This window comes from Schistocerca cancellata, chromosome 4 (assembly GCF_023864275.1).
Source record: "Schistocerca cancellata isolate TAMUIC-IGC-003103 chromosome 4, iqSchCanc2.1, whole genome shotgun sequence".
NCBI classification, from domain to species: domain Eukaryota; kingdom Metazoa; phylum Arthropoda; class Insecta; order Orthoptera; family Acrididae; genus Schistocerca; species Schistocerca cancellata.
Genome location: NC_064629.1, coordinates 130,562,685 through 130,579,637, shown reverse-complemented (window position 1 = coordinate 130,579,637; position 16,953 = coordinate 130,562,685).

Genomic DNA, 16,953 nt, shown 5'->3' with positions numbered 1-16,953 from the left:
ATCGCCGCTATTGCCGCAGCTGCTGGTGGCGCTTCATACTGGGCAAAGCACAGACACTAAATGATAGTGCTCACCCAGGTGAATTGTAAAAAGAAACATTGATCGAGGGGTGGGGAGCAGAGCTTGCATTCCATTGGCAGACGGCACGATTGCGTCGACGAGCGACGAGTGCTCCCGCGACGCACGGTGTTGTGGGGTGGCCTTCACAGGATAGCGACACCATGATGTCGTGGCCTTGGTGCAAATGTCTAGATGTGACGATGTCAGAATCCCAGCAATGCTGAAGCTCCTGTCAGCGAAATATAACAAATACAACTGCCTGGGCGCCGAATCCTGACGATGGCGTTTCCCGGAATGTTGTTGATGTCATCGAAATTCCACCCAGCACCCGCTGTGACCGTCTACTCACTGTCACAGAACCGTCTGAGCCTCTGACTCGGATCCTCCACTCGGCTTCGTAGTAGAGGTCCACAATCAGTCATGTCAACGATGCAACAGAAGGTAGACTCTATCTTCATCGTGCATTCTTTACTATTTGCAGATAGCCGCCTAAGAACAGGGAGAACCTCTTCCGATCCAAAGAGACACGTGTATTAGTATCGATATGAGCCAGCACCTTCAGTTGGCTGCATCCTGTGCCCTTTGTGGCTTTACTAATAGTCATCACATCAGCATTCTCCCGCGGTGCAGCAACACTTTCTTGCATGAGACAGTCGTAGTATCTGCAAATACACTCCTGGAAATGGAAAAAGAACACATTGACACCGGTGTGTCAGACCCACCATACTTGCTCCGGACACTGCGAGAGGGCTGTACAAGCAATGGTCACACGCACGGCACAGCGGACACACCAGGAACCGCGGTGTTGGCCGTCGAATGGCGCTAGCTGCGCAGCATTTGTGCACCGCCGCCGTCAGTGTCAGCCAGTTTGCCGTGGCATACGGAGCTCCATCGCAGTCTTTAACACTGGTAGCATGCCGCGACAGCGTGGACGTGAACCGTATGTGCAGTTGACGGACTTTGAGCGAGGGCGTATAGTGGGCATGCGGGAGGCCGGGTGGACGTACCGCCGAATTGCTCAACACGTGGGGCGTGAGGTCTCCACAGTACATCGATGTTGTCGCCAGTGGTCGGCGGAAGGTGCACGTGCCCGTCGACCTGGGACCGGACCGCAGCGACGCACGGATGCACGCCAAGACCGTAGGATCCTACGCAGTGCCGTAGGGGACCGCACCGCCACTTCCCAGCAAATTAGGGACACTGTTGCTCCTGGGGTATCGGCGAGGACCATTCGCAACCGTCTCCATGAAGCTGGGCTACGGTCCCGCACACCGTTAGGCCGTCTTCCGCTCACGCCCCAACATCGTGCAGCCAGCCTCCAGTGGTGTCGCGACAGGCGTGAATGGAGGGACGAATGGAGACGACACGTCTTCAGCGATGAGAGTCGCTTCTGCCTTGGTGCCAATGATGGTCGTATGCGTGTTTGGTGCCGTGCAGGTGAGCGCCACAATCAGGACTGCATACGACCGAGGCACACAGGGCCAACACCCGGCATCATGGTGCGGGGAGCGATCTCCTACACTGGCCGTACACCACTGGTGATCGTCGAGGGGACACTGAATAGTGCACGGTACATCCAAACCGTCATCGAACCCATCGTTCTACCATTCCTAGACCGGCAAGGGAACTTGCTGTTCCGACAGGAAAATGCACGTCCGCATGTATCCCGTGCCACCCAACGTGCTCTAGAAGGTGTAAGTCAACTACCCTGGCCAGCAAGATCTCCGGATCTGTCCCCCATTGAGCATGTTTGGGACTGGATGAAGCGTCGTCTCACGCGGTCTGCACGTCCAGCACGAACGCTGGTCCAACTGAGGCGCCAGGTGGAAATGGCATGGCAAGCCGTTCCACAGAACTACATCCAGCATCTCTACGATCGTCTCCATGGGAGAATAGCAGCCTGCATTGCTGCGAAAGGTGGATATACACTGTACTAGTGCCGACATTGTGCATGCTCTGTTGCCTGTGTCTATGTGCCTGTGGTTCTGTCAGTGTGATCATGTGATGTATCTGACCCCAGGAATGTGTCAATAAAGTTTCCCCTTCCTGGGACAATGAATTCACGGTGTTCTTATTTCAATTTCCAGGAGTGTAGTAAAGAATGCGTCTTGCGTGCAAGATGAAGATAGAGTCTACCTTCTGTTGCAACTAAATATCTAGCTGGTCAGAGAAAGCTTGTATTACTTCAGGAGGAGTCCCATCTGGAGCGGAAGATATTTTTCCTTTTTCGATTTTAAAATTGTTTGCTTAATTTCTACTTGAAGAAAGAGGTTAGCAAGGTTATACAGGGTGGTCGGAAATTCCCGTTACAGACTTCCAGGACTTGTAGAGGGGAGTGAGTACACCGTATTTTGAATAGGAACCCATGTCACAAAACGCATCCAACGAGACTACAGAGCTTCAACGTTATATGCGCGGGCGTCAGTAAATTTACATATACACGGGGTGATTCCGTGATGATGTCACAGACATTCTATGATGATGGAGAACGATAAACGTAGTAGTTTGAAGTAAGGATCCCTGTACCGGAAACGAACGAGTCGAAAGGTATAAACGAAATCCGTTCTGATACCTCTGACAGTTGAATACATGTACCAGCTCTTGTCTTGCGAAGAGTGTAGGGCTGGTAACTTTCAGTGGTGGTAGTGTGGAGAAAACAAGAAAAATGTCCAATAAACGTGGGCTCTAAATTGCATACCTGATGGGCTATGACCATTCGTTCATCTTCGCTAATGTGAAACACATCTCCTCTACTGAACAAGTGTTCATAACTGTTACGGTACGCACTTTAGAGCCCACGTTTATTGGACTTTTTTCTCGTTTTTGTCCGCACTACCACCACTGAAAGTTACCAACCCTACACTCTTCGCAACACAAGAGCCGGTACATTTATTCAAATGTCAGAGGGATCAGAACGGTTTTCGTTTATAACTTTCGACTCGATCGTTTCCGGTGCAGGGATTCTTATTCCAATTAATACATTTATCGTTCTCCATCATCCTAGAAAGTCTGTAACATCATCACGGAGTCACCCCGTGTATACGTACATTTACAGACGCCCGCGCCTATAACTTTGACGCTCTGTAGTCTTGTTGGATGACGTTTCCGGAGATGGTTTCCTATTCAAAATACGATGTACTCACTCCCCTCTACAAGTCCTAGAAGTCTGTAACGGGAATTTCCGACCACCCTGTATTTATATGGTCCGCAGCTCGTGGTCGTGCGGTAGCGTTCTCGCTTCCCGCGCCCGGGTTCCAGGGTTCGATTCCCGGCGGTGTCAGGGATTTTCTCTGCCTCGTGATGACTGGGTGTTGTGTGATGTACTTAGGTTAGTTAGATTTAAGTAGTTCTAAGTTCTAGGGGACTGATGACCATAGATGTTAAGTCCCATAGTGCTCAGAGCCATTTGAACCATTTGAACCTGTATTTCTATGGTATTTCAACAACATTTTTCGTAAGCTATGCTCATCCTCTGGCTCATCTTCTTATTCGCCGTCAGGAAGTAATGTTTCCATTGGTAGGGCAATAACTGTGGCCAGCTTTCTGTTACCGTCCCATCATTTCATTTCGGCTTAGACAAGACCGCTGGTGATCGAATTTTCTCGTAGACTCTCTTGTATGGTATTACCCAGTGATCGGTTTCTAAGTTAGCTTCCACGAATCATCTCCTTCGTTCCATTTTCGTATTCTATATATCTCTTCATTAAAAACGTTATTTAACACACCTGCATCTACGCAGCCTCTGGATTCTTTCTTGTCGGGAAATGCTGCTCTGGTACAGTTTCCTGGTTCCTCTTATTTCATAATATAACTTCTGCGTCTCAGTCCAGATGCAAGGTACTCCTCTAGAAGGCCCTCTGCTGAGCAGTACATTCGCCTCCAGTGCTCTATGTATACCTACTGTCAGTTCTTGAGCTTTAATATCCACGCTATCATCCAGCGATGGATTTCCAGGATACTGAAACACACTCCTCAGTTAGCTTCCTTGATGTTGCATTTCACCCTTGTGCACAAATTTCATGTGATGGATTGGATTTCCCTTCCGGTAAGGTTACAGCGTATGATATTTGATCTCACTGTGTCATTTAACTACCAATCTACCAGCCGTTAACACGGCGCGCAACTGTCGGATTTGCTCGAGTGACGTCTGTATTTGATTTGCTGCGACCCTCCCTTTGTAGATTGGTGGACTGCGAGATTGAGTACATGTAGGTCGAGTTCTGTAGCGGCTTCTTCTACTTGCGTTCCACGGTCATCAGTCACGCGGCTATGCCACAGTACTGACTCCACATCTGCGTCAATTCAGTACACCAAACGCTTAATTCCTCCTAGGGGACTAGCATCTTTTAACCTTATCAGGTAATCATCGTCCTCATCACGAAATTTAAAATAAATGGAAAGCAGTATCCTACTCTCCTTTCTGGCATAAATTTCAACATAGATTATGTGTTCTGTACAATAATACATTTTTGCCATTTTAATGTCCTTGTTAAACACTATTATTGCTGCCATAGGACGTTGCCCTTGAGTGACTGATTGAGCAGTTATTGACATACCGGGGACATTTCTTGTCTTAGTATGTGGTTCTTGCGGTTCTTGGAGACGACGCATCTAACTTCACCTTTCCTGCCACTTTTCTAACATCATGTAATGCGTTTGCACTTCTCATGCTATTAAGCTGTCCTGTTTATACCTCCATTTGCGCTTATGACTATATAGTAGACAATCTGGCCATTTTCGTCTCTAATCCCACGCTATACGACCATGCTCCGTCACGAAGAGGTTATAGGGCGTATCTAATTAAAATAGTTCTTTTCTTCTGACAGAAATCTGCTATAGTAAATTCTCCAGATTTTTCAAGTCTGTTGGCAGATTGATCACTTAAAGATGGATTCTATCTATGAAACTAGGCACAGGAAAAGTAATGCACTGTAACTTTAGGGTGTATTTTTCTTATCAGATGTCGGAACTCTCTAGTGTCATCGGCTCTTCCAGCCTAGTGAGTTGCATAACGTTCTCCATGTTTTTATAAATCTGTTTCGGACCTGTTCCAGTTTGCCTTATGTTGCCTACTTCTCTGTAGTAGATGTTTGTTTCTTGTACAAACTGGCTCTGTGTCTTGTACTGTTTCCGTTATCCTGTATTGGCAAATCATATTTTACTTGTGTAGAAAGCGCTGTATTTTCCTCAGGTTGTGTCCTGTAGCATTCTACATACAACTGCCCAGTCTCTGTCACCAAAGGCCGGTCGGTGTGGCCGTGCGGTTCTAGGCGCTTCAGTCTCGAACCGCGTGACCGCTACGGTCTCAGGTTCGAATCCTGCCCCGGGCATGGATGTTTGTGGTGTCCGTAGGTTAGTTAGGTTTAAGTAGTTCTGGGTTCTGGGGGACTGATGACCACAGATGACACTTACCATGCTAAGTCCTTAACTGCACGCCACTCCCTGTGTGCTGGCTGATTTTTTCTATTTTCAACAGACTTTAAATAGCTGTAAAGTACGTTTAGTTAGAGACACATAAAAACTACAGGTATGGTTTAAAACTTTAAGGTTTCAACTTTACAAGGGTTAACAGTCATGTGTATGGGACATATACTGTTTCCAAGAAGTGATGCGGATTTCTCCTCGATTTTGCGAAAGTAAATTGTCAAAAATTTATTTTTCCTACTTTATTCAATTTAAAGAAGAAATAAATTTTGGAAAGTGATCATTTGACACTGAAAATACATTTGTTATACCATTTGCACATAAAGCATAGCTACACACACATAAGCTATTTTGCATAGTGAACCACAGTGTGATAAAGCTTGAAGCACGGGGTGACACACAAACCTAAATTACACTCACTGCACTCATAAGATGTATCTTTCCTCCCAGCTTTCCCAGTAATGTTCTTTTGTTTTCCACTAGACACTACACAACGTCTTTGTGCTTTCTTCTTCCCCTCTGGCATTTCCACACGGTTCGGAAAATGTTTCTGCGACAATCGAGCAATCGTTGCAGATCCATGAGAATCCTCAATTCTCTCTCCTCTCTGTAACACTAACGCAGTGCAGACTTCCTGTATAAACTTAGGAGTGCTCAGTTTGTTCTCATTGATGCAATTGTGCAAAATACAACCATTGGAAACTGCCATAATTATACAGTGGAAGGCAAGCTTTCTCCACCACTTCACTGTTTTGTGATCAAGTGCTCCATATGAAAGACGCTGATCAAAAAGGTCTACACCAGCTTTATGTTTGTTGTAATCGGACACTGCCACTGGTCTCAACTTCTCATTGCCCTCTCTTGTAGCAACAGGCAACATTGAGGATGTGTGCCTGGTACTTATCATCCACACATCCCTCTTGTCTTTCCATCGCAATGCTAGCACATCGTTCTTGCGGCGAAATATTTGTTCACCCATTTTGAGTTCACCCTCTTTGAGAGCCTTGGGCAATCCTTTTCTGTTTGGCATTACAGTCCCTACAAGACCAGTGTTGGCTCTAGCCAGTTCTTCGGCTAGCTGAACACTGGTGTAAAATCTGTCAACATATACAGTGTGGCCCTTACCTTGGAGTGAGCCGAGCAATCGCTTTACCACTGCAGAAGCACTGTTGTCCAGTTTATCGTCCCTTCCGTGGTAAACTTCAAAGTTGTATATGTACCCAGTTTTGGATTCTGCAAGAATGTATAGCTTCATGCCATATTTGTTTGGCGTATTAGCCATATAAACTTTGAAACCTACACGCCCTCTGAAAGGACACATACCTTCATCAATGGTTAGCGCTTCACCTGGCTGATAACTTTCTTTGAAATTCCTTACCAAATCATCCAGAAGAGGCCTGACCTTATGAAGGGCATCTAAGTCTACTTCACCTTTCTTTTTTGGCTTTGAATTGTCATTTATGTGGAACATAGACAAAATATTCAGAAATCTGTCCCTTGGCGTAATATTGGGGCAAAAATTGCAGTTAACCACTGGATCACTACACCAGTGACTGGCCATACTTGGCCTCTCACTGATTGACATGTGGAGGATAATAGCCAGAAACGTCTTTGTTTCAGCAATTGTTAGCGTCCTCCACTGCTTGAATCTAGAATTGGGCCCTAATTTGTTTTGTGCTGTCAATGTGGCCAGCTTCTGTCTAGCATATAGGTTTGTTTGTTCCTTCATAATTGAAATAACCCTGTCATTTATAAAATGAGAAAGAAAATCTAAATATTCACTAGACTGACCGAGTCCTACATTATTTAGCACACCATAAGACCCTGTAAATAACAAAATGTTTGGTGTTTGATCCACTATAGTCCAGTCATCCTGTGAAATGTCACTCAATCTTGGCCTCTTTCGATGATGAGTGGGGGGGGGGGGGGGGGGGGGGAACACAGGTGGTGGCTCACCTTCATCTGACGACAAATCTGTGTCTGAAATAATGCGGAACGTAACAGAACAAATCGCAACATGAACTGTCTTGTTCTGCATCGATTTAGTAAGATGTTAGACTTACCTGGACTATCGTTATTTTCCGGCATTTCGTAATCACTGTCACTATCGACATCCGAAAAATTATCATTAGTAGGTTCAGCATGTACTTCTTCAATCATTTTTCGAAGTTTTGCATCCTCATCACTCGCCGTTGTGAGTAAAAAGAAGATAAACAAGCTAAAACCAAAATACTAGCGCCAAAAACCAACGGTAAACAAACGACAGGACACCACAGAACATGTAACATAGGCGTGAAAAACACACGTGAATTCGTTCGGAAATATATACGGATATATCGCATTACCTCACTAGGTGCTGCAATCTAGTGCTAATATGATGAACTACAAGCATTACAGGACCTACAGGTTGTAGCGGGAACGCGCGACGTAATATTACGGCAGCCGCACGGTAAGTGTTAAGCCCCATAGTGCTCAGGGCCATTTTGTCACCAAATCCTGCTCGCCGGTATCGAATGACACTCCTATCTTCGCCTGTGATCTTGCTTCGCTATTATACCACATAGTTTTGAATTTTTGCCAAAAACTTCTTTCCTGCTTTTTCGTAGATTCATGAAGCTGTACTTCTGTGTCGCATGCTCTTTTCTATGGTACTTTTTGCCAGAAATTCCTCGTTCTTTGGGGGTCCTTCCTCCGCTCCATGGTTATTTACGTTATTTATCTGGAAGATACTTGATTGTGTTATTAGAGTCCTGATTGCTTTCTGGTGTTATGAGACGCCTATCCACAATCCGTCTTTGAAATCTGCCTTGTGAAGTAGGTTTGATACAGGGTGTTTCAAAAATGACCGGTATATTTGAAACGGCAATAAAAACTAAACGAGCAGCGATAGAAATACACCGTTTGTTGCAATATGCTTGGGACAGCAGTACATTTTCAGGCGGACAAACTTTCGAAATTACAGTAGTTACAATTTTCAACAATAGATGGCGCTGCAAGTGATGTGAAAGATATAGAAGACAACGCAGTCTGTGGGTGCGCCATTCTGTACGTCGTCTTTCTGCTGTAAGCGTGTGCTGTTCACAACGTGCAAGTGTGCTGTAGACAACATGGTTTATTCCTTAGAACAGAGGATTTTTCTGGTGTTGGAATTCCACCGCCTAGAACACAGTGTTGTTGCAACAAGACGAAGTTTTCAACAGAGGTTTAATGTAACCAAAGGACCGAAAAGCGATACAAACAAGGATCTGTTTGAAAAATTTCAACGGACTGGGAACGTGACGGATAGGTAGGGCGACCGCGTACGGCAACCACAGAGGGCAACGCGCAGCTAGTGCAGCAGGTGATCCAACAGCGGCCTCGGGTTTCCGTTCGCCGTGTTGCAGCTGCGGTCCAAATGACGCCAACGTCCACGTATCGTCTCATGCGCCAGAGTTTACACCTCTATCCATACAAAATTCAAACGCGGCAACCCCTCATCGCCACTACCATTGCTGCACAAGAGACATTCGCTAACGATATAGTGCACAGGATTGATGACGGCGATATGCATGTGGGCAGCATTTGGTTTACTGACGAAGCTTATTTTTACCTGGACGGCTTCGTCAATAAACAGAACTGGCGCATATGGGGAACCGAAAAGCCCCATGTTGCAGTCCCATCGTCCCTGCATCCTCAAAAAGTACTGGTCTGGGCCGCCATTTCTTCCAAAGGAATCATTGGCCCATTTTTCAGATCCGAAACGATTACTGCATCACGCTATCTGGACATTCTTCGTGAATTTGTGGCGGTACAAACTTCCTTAGACGACACTGCGAACACCTCGTGGTTTATGTAAGATGGTGCCCGGCCACATCGCACGGCCGACGTCTTTAATTTCCTGAATGAATATTTCGATGATCGTGTGATTGCTTTGGGCTATCCGAAACATACAGGAGGCGACGTGGATTGGCCTCCCTATTCGCCAGACATGAACCCATGTGACTTCTTTCTGTGGGGACACTTGAAAGACCAGGTGTACCGCCAGAATCCAGAAACAATTGAACAGCTGAAGCAGTACATCTCATCTGCATGTGAAGCCATTCCGTCAGACACGTTGTCAAAGGTTTCGGGTAATTTCATTCAGAGACTACGCCATATTATTGCTACGCATGGTGGATATGTGGAAAATATCGTACTATAGAGTTTCCCAGACCGCAGCGCCATCTGTTGTTGAAAATTGTAACTACTGTAATTTCGAAAGTTTGTCCGCCTGAAAATGTACTGTTGTCCCAAGCATATTGCAACAACGGTGTATTTCTATCGCTGCTCGTTTAGTTTTTATTGCCGTTTCAAATATACCGGTCATTTTTGAAACACCCTGTACATGTGACATTTATGTCTGTTCCCGCTCACGTTTTACCCATGTATTTACGTGGCACACACACTCCAGTTTGTTTCCTTTTATTACAGTCTCTTCTGATATGCCCTTCTTCCCCAAAGTGTCCAAAAATTACTGGTTGTTTATCACAATGTTTCGCCAGATGGCGATTGCACGCACATCCTGTCTGCTAGGTAGTCTTTCACTGAAACTCAACGAAATCCAAGATATACTCCTTGTCGCTTCAAGAGAGCTGTTCTAGCCTCAGTGCTCACTGCAGTCACTTGATGGACCATTTTCTTCCCATTGGTCGTGTCCTGAGTCGTACTATAAAACCAAAGCTTTCCTTGATCGTTTCATCTTCAAGATTCTGCAAGTATATCGCGTATTTCAGTGTCTTTGTATCTGTGTCCTCCGGTCTCTTTTCCGTAGTCTGTTCATGTATCAGTATCTCTTGCACCTTTCTGTTGTTCATTATCTTTTCCGTGCCATTTTGTTAGCAATTTCCATGATGAATTCTTTATTTGTTCTTTGATCCTTTTGATACAAATTTTCTCTGTGGTGGGGTTTATTAAGGTTCTTAGTTTTTGCCGCACTAACTTAGCTGTACATTTGTTACCAACTTTATGAACCAAATATTTTGTTGCATTGTTTGCGCTGTTGCTATTTCAGCAGCAGGAGCTCTTTTGGCTTAATCTCTGTTAGGAGCCATCTTTAGCACTGCACTTGCTTATGCTTTCCCTGTTTTCTCTATAATCGCTGATTTCTTTTTTGTTGCAACGTGATAATTAGAATCGCTTGCTATACAGTCCACTATGACTATTTGCCGACGAGAGAACACACTCGCAAGGAGGTAACGTTAGATTTTTTTTTACGTTAAAATTAAGCAGCAGAATAAAAGCGCCAGTTATTTATTTAGACGAACCGTGGAATCATACCACACTACACTGTCAATAAATGTTGGATAGTGCCAAGCAACTTTTCATTATTTTGAGTGCAGAGTTTCGTTTCGTGTTCACTTCTCCTCCGAGAATATAACAGGAAAACTACGGACTGTCATGCAGAAGTGGACAGGAAAAAATACTTAAGGTACAAGGATATCTGAACTTTTGGTATTAACGAGCACGAATCCTGTCCTCTTCATTACATTAACAGAATTTTGTACGAAAATGGTTTCCCTTCCACTGCCGCCATAACATGTAAACTTATATCCTATAGAACTGTTCTGGACTCTTGCAAAGAATAAAATCCGCAGTCGTAATACGTTAATACGTTAAGAGTGTCAGCCACTAATACGGTAGAGTAACGGCTGATCCTTTTGCTAATAATAAATTAAAGTCGTCTGTCACATCGCGTGGTGCAAGCCTTTTAATGTGAACCGCTACTTCGCCGACTTGCGCGTCAGCTTCGCTGCTTTTATGTCCGAGCAGCTTTTCAGTTGGGCTCACAAAGCTTCTCCAATAGATATATTTGAGGCGGACACTGAAATTCAACCCCAGGCCTCAGTCAGTAAGGTTTTTCTTCTGTGACACTAGATTTCACCGTAGTGACATTCGAAAGGCCATGTATCACGCCAGAGCAATGTGTGGCGATATTTTGACGGACGAGGAAACTGAAAATTTAAGAAATCAATCGGCGTAGATTCGAACAAAGACTGGGCATTACCATCCAGGACTGAAACAAACGACGAAGCAACTGACACAGCTGCGGAAGATAGGGGCATCACTGAAGATGCTTATAATAATTTCCACAGCGAAACTATGTCTCGAAACCTGGTAGAAAATCCAAAGAGATTCTGGACGTACGTAAAGTTTGCTAGCGGCAAGACACAATCAAAAATGGCTCTGAGCACTGTGGGACTTAGCATCTGGGGTCATCAGTCCCCTAGACTTAGAACTACTTAAACGTAACTAACTTAAGGACATCACACACATCCATGCCGGAGGCAGGATTCGAACCTGCGACCGTAGTAGCAGCGAAGTTTCGGACTGAAGCGCCTAGAACCGCTCGGCCACAGCGGCTGGCAATGGAATACATCGAGTGAAGTTCAAAGAAGGGCAGAAAGTTTTGTTTATCGAGAAACAGGGGAGAGTGTGTCCCTGATGTCATATCGGATTTGGGGTGGACATCATTACAACAAATGTGTTTTTCGTTGCGGCGGAATATTCTCACGAAATTTCAATCACTAACTTTCTTCTCCAAATGCGAAAATATTTTGTTGACGCCGACCTACATAGGGAGAAACGATCATCATACCAAAATAAGAGAAATCAGAGCTCGTACGGAAAAATACAGGTGTTCGTTTTCTCCGCACGGTGTCCGAGATTGGAATAACAGAGAATTATTGCGAAGGTGGTTCGATGAGACCTGTGCCAGGCATTTGAGTGTGATTTGCTGAGTACCCATGTAGATGTAGATGAAGGCAATGTTACGGATCTGCCAGTTAAGCGCCGTGAGCGGTGAAGTTGAGATATGCACTATTTGCGCTATACAAGCTGACAACGCGGTGGCTGATGGGAGCGACTGTACATGGAAAATGCCACCGGACCGATGGTCAGCTTGGATTGTGCGAATAGTATGTCCAGTTTCTATTCATTGTTCTTCATTCTCTGACGCACGCAGACGTGTAGCGTGGACACCACTGCACAGAGAACAGTACCAGAGGATACACTGTTAGTGCCAACCCTCCTCGAACACAACAGTGCTGTCATCTTAACCAGGTAACATGTTAGCTTTGTCGAATAATAAATATCTCCTTTCTCCCAGAGTCCAAGGACAACAGAGAAGTATATGTAGCCTTGTAATAAGGAGCCAGGGGACCACAATGAAAGCTACGTGTTGTCGGGGCATCAAAAATGTGACCGATGTACTATTATACCAGTCGATTAAGTTAAAATCTTCCATAACATTGTAATTTCTGTATGACAGTGGGCCCACTTAGAAATTAAATTTTTCTTGACAACTGAGATTTTACACACATCAAAAAAAGTTTTGCAACACGGCAGTTCCCAGAACTCCTGAAGATAGATGTTGATTGTGGATAATGTATCACTGAACATAGTCCCTTTGAGTGTTCAGACATGTCACTAAACCCACCCAAAGATGTAAACAACCTTGAATGAGCAGCGCCTATTAGACGGAGGGGGTCCGATCAGTTTCAGTCATTCCATCAGGAAGGAGGTACTCGGTTCGTGTTGTCTGTAGTCCAACTATGCCTAGATGGTCAATACCGCGTTTCGATAGCGTCCGCATTGTTGCTTTGTACCAGGAAGGGCTCTCAAGGGAAGTGTTCAGGCGTCTCCGAGTGAATTAAAGGGATGCTTGGACATGGAGGAGATACAGAGTGACAGGACCTGTCCATGAAATGCCTCGCTCAAGCCCCCCAAGGGCTACTTCTGCAGTGGATGACCGCTACCTACGGATTATGGCTCGGAGCAACCCTGACAGCAACGCCACCATATTCAATAATGCTTTTCGTGCAGCCACAGGACGTCGTGTTACGACTTAAACAGCGCGCAATAGGCTGGATGATGCGCAACTTCACTCCCGACGTCCATGGCGAGGTCCATCTTCGCAACCACGACACCATGCAGCACGCTACAGATGGAACCAACCACATGCCAAATGGACCGCTCAGGATTGGCATCCGTTCTTTTCACCGATGAGTATCGCATATGCCTTCAGACAGACAATCGTCGGAGACGTGTTTGGAGGCAACCCGGTCAGAGTGAACGCCTTACACACACTGTCCAGCGATGACAGCAAGGTGGAAGTTCCCTGCTGATTTGGAGTGGCATTATGTGGGGCCGACGTACGCCGCTGGTGGTCATGGAAGGCGCCGTAACGGCTGTACGATACATGAATGTCATCCCCGATCGATAGTGCAACCAATCGGCAGCGTACTGGCGAGGCATTCGTCTTCATGGACGACAATTTGCCCCCCCTTCCCCCCCCCCCCCATCGTGCACATCTTGTGAATGAGTTCCTTCAGGATAGCGACATCGCTCGACTAGAGTGGCCAGCTTGTTCTCCAGAACATGCCTCTGATAGATTGAAAAACGTTGTTTATGGACGGCTGGACGCACCAACCACTCCGAGGGATCTACGCCGAATCACCGTTGAGGAGTGGAACTTGTGGATAGTATGCCACGACGAATACAGGTATGCATCAATGCAAGAGGACGGGCTACTAGGTATTAGAGATACTAGTGTGTACAGCCATCTGGACCACCACCTCTGAAGGCCTCGCTGTATGGTTGTACAACATGCAATTTGTGGTTTTCATGAGCAATAAAAGGGGCGGAAATGAGTTTTTTGTAGATCTCTATTCCAATTTCCTGTACAGGTTCCGGAACTCTCGGAACCGAGGTGACGCAGAACTTTTTTGATGTGTGTATATTGAGATATCCGTCAGACAGCAGACGCTCTGAAAAGCCGTAATCCGTAAGCACCCGTTGCCAGAAGAGTGAACCAACAGTTTCTCGAAGTGTGTACACACGCAGCTACATTTCTGCTATCCACTAAGTAACTGCGAAACGAAGATCAAATTAATGAGTTGCCCCCAAGTCTGCCATCCTTCTAGAGAGGTTTGTTTAACCTACTTCTGTCACTTACCCGTGATCTGCAGTGACAGGTTAAGTGTTAAAAATTTTTTCCCCACGATTGCACATATTTATTTCATACTAATGTCTTCAAGTTCACTCAAAGTGGTACCAAAATAGTTTGTAGGAGCCTGTTTAAGGGGCTGTTGTCATGAGAGCCCAAAAAATGGATTTTTTTATTTAATAAAATTCTGCGAGTCTTTCTGATTCTAAAAATATATATTTATGTATATACCTTATCATTTTCGTGTTTAAATGCCTTTCAAAAGCAGGCGTGGCACGTGAATGCCTAGCTGTCACACTACTGTCAAACACAACCTTGTCCAAAATGTCTTGTTATTTAATTTTGGCGGCGCTACTTCCATAGCAACTCGTTTCTCTAATATCCTTGAAGGACACATCAACTGTACTAATAACAGGGATTTATTGCACTGTATCTTTCTGTCGATACAAGTAGATTACTTGAGTTTACTTACGTCTTTCGCATGCATTCATGTTGCAAACTTGTTGTACTTCGTGTTTCAACCATTTTACATCGTAAAATGCCTTAAACGAAGAAGTTTAATTGCAGTCGTAAAATTTTACGATAATCAGCACAAGCGTGTTGTTGGAAATCGTGACTATGAAGAAATTGTTACGCTGCAGCGAAATGAGGTTAGGCCTTAAAGTTCGCCAGGCAGTGTTTCAAAACCAAAGTTGAAACATCTCACCGAAAATGAAAAAGGTGTTGGTGTTGTAAATAGTGAAAATAACGGTTACATTTTAATTATTAAGTGCAAGCTTTCAGAATAATTTTTGTGTAAATAGTGTAACAGCGAAAAATCCCTTACGTTTAGAGAAGATGTAAGAAAAGAGGCTTATCCAGGATAGCTGCGGCGGAATGTCAAGTGGTTAAAGTAAAGGAATCTACAATGACATCTCCCGCAACGCGCGAAAAATATAGTGAAGTCAATATTCGCCTAGCTTATGCCATGCGATATAGTGGTAAGAGAAAAAGAAGCATCCCAGATGTTTTGTACTATGACTGGTCTCCCACAACCTGCTGTGAAATTTGAGAGGTATTATAAACGTCACCATAATGCCGTAGCAGTTGTCAGTGACGCATCTGTGCAGAGGGCAGCAAAAGGAACTGTATAAAGTTCACACTCTACCGTTATTGTTGCTGCATTGGACGGTTCCTGACAGAAGACAGGTCATACATCATTAAATGGAGATGTCACAGTTACCTCTATAGATACAGGCAACGTGCTGGACGATCAGTGACCAAACCCTGTCATGGTTTTGTCAATTAGGTAAACACGCATGTGACAGAAACTTTCAAAGTTTCAGTGGTGGTATGGGAAAATAGGGGGCAGTCTCTATTTTTAGTAGGTCAACTGCTAAACAGGGTGTGCGATACACTCGCTGTCTTGGTAATGGTGACTCTAAAGGCTTCAATAGTGTTGTGGTTACTAAACCATATGGTGAAACTTAACTTTAAAAAAAAAAAGCAATGCATGTGGCATGTGGAGAAGATAATGGGGGTAACACTTAGGAAACTCTGCAAGGACATGACAGGAAAAAAACTCTTTGATGGCAAAGCTATTGATGGACAAGACAGACTCACCAAATCAGAAATACAAAACCTCACAGAATATTATGGTCCACCTATCAGGATCGACAGTGAAAACTTCAGTGAGATGAAAAAAGAGGTTTGGGCAACTCTGTTTCATAGAGTATCTACTGTGAGCATCCAGAGCATGGCCTCTGCTCAAAAGAAAACACGTCATGGTACAAGTATGATAGGTGTGAAGCAAATAGATAAAAACATATGCCAGGAACTGATGTGGTAAAATCTTTCAATTATAAACTCCTAGAAAAACGTTTACATGACAAAACACAGAATCCGGATGAAAACTTTAATAGTTGCATTTCGCAATGCTTGTCAAAAACTGTTTTTATGGCATGTCAGCCGGCCGGAGTGGCCGTGCGGTTCTAGGCGCTACAGTCTGGAGCCGAGTGACCGCTCCGGTCGCAGGTTCGAATCCTGCCTCGGGCATGGATGTGTGTGATGTCCTTAGGTTAGTTAAGTTTAATTAGTTCTAAGTTCTAGGCGACTGATGACCTCAGAAGTTAGTCGCATAGTGCTCAGAGCCATTTGAACCATTTTTTTTATGGCATGTCAGCTTTTTCAGGTTGGTGTGATGGACGCCATAGTAAGTTTCAATGATTGAGCAACAAGCAAATTAAAAACCATGAGCAGAATAGGCATCAAAACTGGGAACATCACTAAATGTGGGCTGCTACGAGTGGACAGGCAACGTGTCGATGAAGCTGAAAAAGCTGCTGAAACCATGACAAAGGAGAAAAGAAAGAAAACTGAAGAAGAGGGGGAGGACACTAAGAATCAACAAGATTATGGAGTTGGAATGTTTTAACACGTTATCATTGAGAAGAAAATGACACGCAAATATTTAGTTTCAGTTTCCCATAACCAATGTTTTTGCATACTTTGGTGTCATTATCTCATTA